Source organism: Quercus suber, unplaced genomic scaffold (genome assembly GCF_002906115.3).
Source record: "Quercus suber isolate HL8 unplaced genomic scaffold, Cork oak 2.0 scaffold_402, whole genome shotgun sequence".
In the NCBI taxonomy this organism is placed as follows: Eukaryota; Viridiplantae; Streptophyta; class Magnoliopsida; order Fagales; family Fagaceae; genus Quercus; species Quercus suber.
In genome coordinates, this window is record NW_027069853.1 from 425,262 (window position 1) to 432,117 (window position 6,856).

A 6,856-nucleotide genomic window follows, 5' to 3' on the forward strand; every position below is an offset into this window, starting at 1 on the left:
CCATTATGGCCCAATCAAGTCCCATGAATTCCCATACTACTCCCACGTCATCACAGCTATCCAAAATTAATGCACCTGTTTCACAACTTCAAAATTTAAACTTCATAAAGACCAACTCCCATAACGTCGCAACAACACAGCCACAGCTAGACAGCCCGAAACAGACAACAGTTGACCAACACAAATTAAAGCACCCATTAAATGACACCGAAAACCATGCCACTAACCTATGCCCTGTCCCAATCACGTACAACGCAAACCAAAATAAACCTCAAACCCTAGACACACCACCCTTACATGATCCATCACGTGACCAGCCTAAAAAGCCAACCACTAAACCCATGCGGAAAAAAAATCACACCCAGCCCAACCAAAACACACACTGAGTCCCCACAGCCTAGCCTAGTGAAAGCGGGCCCCAAAAGACAGCATGACAGCAACCATGGGAGTGAGGAAGCCAAGCGATGCAAGTTTGAGGAAAGCACACTTCAAAATGAATTACCAACAATGGAGGCTGATGCTCAGCCCCATCGATCACAATGATCGTCCTAAGTTGGAATTGCCGGGGGCTTGGGTACCATCGAGCAGTTGAGGTCCTCGCCGAATTGGTGAGACAGAAAGCTCCTACAATTTTGTTCCTCATGAAAACAAAGTTGTCTTTTTGTGAGATGGAATCGATAAAGACTGAGTTGGGGTACCCTTCCATGCTAGTTGTATCAAGTGATGGAAGAAAGGGTGGTTTGGCATTGTTGTGGGTTGCCAGGGTGGTTGTCGACACACAAACATATTCGCTGAACCACATAGATGCTAATATATGTATGCAGAACTCACCTTCATTGAGGTTAATTGGGATGTATAGACATCCAGAGGAGGAGCGAAAGGCTGAAACTTGGAGGCTTATGTGACATCTCCATGCACGTGGGACACTACCATGGTTATGCCTAGGAGACTTTAACGAGATTTTGTCCTCCGATGAGAAAAGGGGTGGCAATCCTAGACATGTAACATCTATGGTAGCATTTTGGCACACTCTTCTTCAATGTAGGCTGGCTGATCTTGGTTTCAGGGGCTATCAGTTCACTTAGAGGAATGGTCGATATGGAGCAGCATTTGTGGAAGAGAGATTGGATAGGTTTGTTGCCACACTGGAGTGGAGGGAGTTGTTTCCTAAGGCCATAGTGCACCACCTTGCCATGGCTTATTCTAATCATGACCCAATCCTGTTGGACCTGGCCCCAGCAACCTACCTTCAACGCCGACGTCGCCGAATCCAACAATTTGAGGAGAAGTGGGTGACACATCCCAATTTCAAAAACATAATTCGGGATTCATGGAGTCAAGCGCAACCACGAGGCAGCCCAATGTTTTGCCTCTTTGAAAAAAAAATGTCAAATGGACCTTATAGCATGGAGTAGGCGGACTTTTGGTAATACTAGAGAAAAGTTGGATGCCAAGCAAGGAGGGTTGGCAGATTTAATACGTGGAGGATTTGGGCAGAATATGGAAAGAATAAATGAGGTAAAGAAGGAGATAAGGGAACTATTACATCATGAGGAAGTTTTTTGGCGACAAAGATCAAGGACGATTTGGCTACCAGCAGGGGATAAAAACACTAAATTTTTCCACCAAAGAGCAAGCCAAAGACGAAGGAAGAACAATATAGAAGGGTTGTATGATGATGATGGGGTATGGCAAACAGGAGAGGATGGGGTAGTAAACATTGCAGAGGGATACTATAAAAATTTGTTCACTTCCTCGAACAGGTTGGATATGGAGAGGGTGATAGAGTCAGTGGACCACATGGTGACGAAGGAAATGGCACAATCATTGGTTTGACCTTACACCGAAGAAGAAATAAGGACAACCCTCTTTCAAATGCACCCATCCAAAGCACCGGGACCTGATGGTATATCGCCTTTCTTTTTTCAAAAATTCTGGCATATTGTAGGGCGTGATGTCACTAGTGCTGTCTTATCCTTTTTTCGTTTAGGAAGATATTTACGAAAAATGAATTTTACACATTGTACTCATCCAAAAAAAAAAAAAAATGATCCAAAATATATTATGGATTTTTGCCCCATCAGCTTGGGTAATATTGTATCTAGGATCATATCTAAGGTCCTCACAAATAGGATAAAATGTATTTTACCCAATGTAATATTTGACTCTCAAAGTGCTTTTGTGCCTGATAGAAGTATAATAGATAATACCACAATGACTTTTGAAATGTTGCACCATATGAGGAACAAGAGAAAGGGAAGAACAGGCCACATGGCAGTGAAACTTGACATCAGTAAGGCATATGACAAAGTAGAATGGGAGTTTCTCCGAAGGATTATGCTCAAAATTGGTCTCCCGAATCAATGGGTTCATCTAGCCATGGAAACAGTGACTACCGCCTCCTACTCCATTCTCATCAATGGTGAACCTACTAGTTTCATAACCCAATCCTGTGGCATTAAGCAAGAAGACCCCTTGTCTCCCTATCTGTTCCTACTATGTGCAGAGGGACTCTCCTCCCTTATCAGAAAGGCCATTGAAAACCATCATTTAAAGGGCGTGGCATCCTGCAATGGAGGGGTCATGATCTCACACCTCCTTTTTGCGGATGACAGCCTACTATTTTGTGAAGCAACAACAAGGGAATGCCAAAAACCTACTGGATATTCTAGCATTGTATGAGGGTGCCTCCGGACAAGCTATCAATAGGCAGAAAACAACACTCTTTTTTAGCCCCAATACCAACCAAGGAGTGAAGCTCGCAATTCAAAATAAGTTGGGGGCACAAATTATGACTAACTGTGAAAGATACCTTGGGTTACGAATGGTTGGGGGCAAATCAAAGGTGAGCACCTTTAGAGAGATACAAAAGCGTGTAACAAAAAGGGTGATGGGATGGAAAGAGAAGCATATCTCAAAGATCGAAAGAGAGGTGTTGATCAAAACTGTAGCACAAGCAATTCCAACTTATTCCATGAGCATGTTCAAGTTCCTTAAAAAAAATCTGTGATGACATCAATTCGGTTCTTGCAAAGTATTGGTGAGGGCAAACTCGAAATGAAAGGAAGATCCATTGGATCAATTAGGGAAAATTATGCAAGCCTAAAGACAAAGGGGGAATGGGGGTTAGGGATATTCATGCTTTTAACCTAGCCATGCTAGCTAAGCAAGCATGGAGGCTGATCCAAGGAGGGCATTCTCTATTTTTTAGGGTGTACAAGGCTCGATTGCTCATTTATGGATGCTGATCTAGGGGCCAACCCTTCCTTTGTTTGGCGTAGCTTTTTGGAAGCCAGGGAATTAATTAGAGTAGGCACGGCATGGACAGTGGTTAATCCACCCACCTTAGTTCAAACATGATGCTAATACTGTTAAACTTGATGAGATCAATCTCAATGCTGGTGATGCTAGGACTGATGCTAGTGCTGTGGAAGATAAGCCCAAAATTGATGCCAGTACAGTGAAAGGCAAGACCACGATCCCAAGGGCAGAGCATGAGGTAATGGACATGGGCTACTTAATGGAGACAATAGAAGCCATACCTTACCATGACTTGTTTATACACAGTTATGAGGAATTGCTGCCACGTGGCTTAGGGAGATAAGGCTGTGATGTAAATTCTTGTAATCATAGTTAGTTGTAGTAAAGCTTTGTAACCACTTTTCCTTCAAAAGTGGGAATTAGTTTCTCTTCATTTTTTATTAGATAGCTCCTGTATATAAATAGCTAAGCAATTGTACTTTACATAGTGGAGTGGTTGTATTGCTTAGTACTCTTCAATAAAATACATAGTTTTATTTAGAGAGAGTCTTTACCTTTTACATGGTATCAGCGCTCGACTAGCATAGATTCATTGATTTCCTAGCCAATTTCTCTACAATTTTCTTTCCTTGATCTAAAATTTTCCCGAGAAAATTATTTCTTTTAACTTTTGAAGAATTTTCTTGAGAAATAATCTTTTTTTTTTTTTTTTTTTGATGATCTTCGTCTCTCTCAATTGAGTTCTTGAGCATCATCTGTGGCATCCCCTGAATCAAGTGTTCAAACCAATCATACCTCTTAACCAAACATTGAAATTAATTCTTCAAATCTTCAAAACCCATATTTTCTCAATCTGAATGAAAATTCAGGCAGCATCTTGGTTACACGACCACTGCTTGGAATGAAGAATTATCACTCTTGGTCAAGGGCTATGATCTTAGCGCTCACTGCCAAGAAGAAGATAAGTTTCATTAATGGAAAAATTATTGAGCCAGATCTAGAATCTCCTCTCTATGAAGATTGGTTAAGCTGCAGCACAATGGTGATTTCATGGATGATCAACTCCATGCATGTTGATGTATCTAGCAGTATAATATACTGTCAAATTGCCGGAAAGATGTGGCTTGAATTGCAGAGACTTTTTTCACAGCGTAGTGGTCCCAAAATCTACAATCTTCAGAAGGAAATTTCTAATATCTCTCAGAACCAGATGATAGTCACAAAGTATTTCACAAGATTCAAGAAACTATGGGATCAACTGCTTAATTTAGAGCCATTACCAAAGTGTACCTGTGGAGCAATCAAAACCCTAAGTGCTTCTCATGATAAGACTTATGCTATGAGGTTTCTAATGGGTTTGAATGAGAATTTTGAGGCTATAAGGACTCAAATTCTGATGTAGGAGCCTTTTCCTTCGATTAGCAAGATTTATGCCTTGGTTCTTCAAGAAGAGTCTCATAAGAGTGTAGGACATGGAGGATCTTACATTGCAAAGCTTGATTCAGTAGCAATGTATGCTAATTCGAAGGGAAATAATTCTGGTAATCCTACTTGGAACAAAGGAAACAAAAAAAAGGAGAGACGTTTATGCACTCACTGCAACATGCTTGGACATACAATTGATAAATGTTAAAAATTACACGGTTATCCACCCGGATATAAACCAAAAGGAAGATCAAGTGCTAATCAGGTCACTTGCAATCCAGGAACCGTAACTGAGAGTGGTTCAATTCAATGTCCTATTTCTAAAGCTCAATGTGAGCAATTGTTGGCTTTCCTCAATGCTAGTTGTAATTCTGGTGAGAATCATCATGTAGCAAATGTGAGTATTGGTAATGGATTGGCTAATTTGGGTTCTGGAGTTTTTGATGTGTGTTCATCTGCTGGTGTCCCTGCTACTGCTGCTGTGGCAGCCACTAAGCCACATCCTCAAGCTTATAATAGTTACCTTGAAACTATGTCAGGTATTGTCTCTAATCTTGCTTTTAGTCCAAATTTGACACATTCCATTTTTTCAGCCAAACTGGTTAATAGAACCTATTTTGGAACTACTGATTGGGTTATAGACACAGGCACTATTGACCACATGGTGCATTCTGTGTTGCCTTATTTTCTTTGGTAATTTGTGTTTCATCTAGGACCTTGCTCATTGGAGCACACTTGGTCTAGGTAAAGAGTGCAATGGACTTTACTTGCTAGAAGATAGCAATTCTGTTTCTTCTTCTGTTTCAGCTGCTTTTTCTGTTAATAAAATTCAGCCACATATATGGCACATGAGGTTGGGGCATCCTTCCAATGCCAAGCTGAATTTGCTCAAATCGAATAATGTACAAATTTGTGATTCAAATGCAGATTTTTTTTTTTTTTTTGTGATGTTTGTCCTCTTGCCAAACAAAAAAAATTTCCTTTTAATGAAAGTGTGCATATTTCTAAGAATTGTTTTGATTTGATTCATTGTGATTTGTGGGGTCCATTTTCTGTATCTACCATTGATTCTTGCAAATATTTCCTCACTATAGTGGATGATTGCTCTAGATGTACATGGGTTTACTTGTTGAAGCAAAAATCACAAACTCAGTCCATATTAGAACAATGTTGCACTATGGTTGAAACTCAATTTTCTAGGAAAGTAAAGGTCATTAGAACTGATAATGGAACTGAATTCATCATGAGTGATTTCTTTGCTAAAAGGGGCATTTTGCATCATTTGAGCTATGTTGAAACTCCTCAACAAAATGCAATTGTAGAGAGGAAACATCAGCATATCTTGAATGTGGCAAGGTCACTCATGTTTCATTCTCATTTGCCTTTACATCTTTGGGGGCATTGTGTTTTAACTGCTGCATATTTGATTAATAGGATTCCTAGTACACCTATATCTAACACAACCCCTTATGGGGTCCTTTATGGCAGTCCTCCTTCCTATGCTCATTTAAGGATCTTTGGCTGCCTTTGTTATGCTTGTACACTTGCACATAACAGGTCCAAATGTGCAGCAAGAGCAAGGAGGTGTGTCTTTCTAGGCTATCCTTTTGGCATCAAAGGTTACAAAGTTTTAGACTTGTCCACAAATACAATTTTCATATCTAGAGATGTGGTCTTTCATGAAAACATATTCCTTTTATTAATAGTAAAGCCTCAATTTCAGACCCTTTTACTTCAATTACTGAAGTTAATGGTCTTGCATCTTCCAGCTCAGGTAATGATGTTTTTGTCACTCCTATTACCATCCAAGATGAGTCTATTACTTGTTCAGATTCTATTACTAATCCTATTCCAGTTCAGGTTTCTTCTCTCCATTCTGATTCTTCTCCTGCAGCTTTTGATTCCACTGATTCTTCAGTTCCTATTCTGTCACATCTATACCAGCTTCCACATCAGCTAATAAACCACCATTAGGACCTATCAGAAGATCATTTAAGCAATCCATTAAACCAGTTTACTTATAGGATTATGTTTGTGCTACTACTCATGTTTCTGGTGCACCTTATGATGTGGCTGATGGGCTTACTAACTCCCATTTAGAGCCTTGTTATCAATCATATCTATTGGCAGTTAGCACATAACCTCAAGAGCCACAATTTTTCTTCCAAGC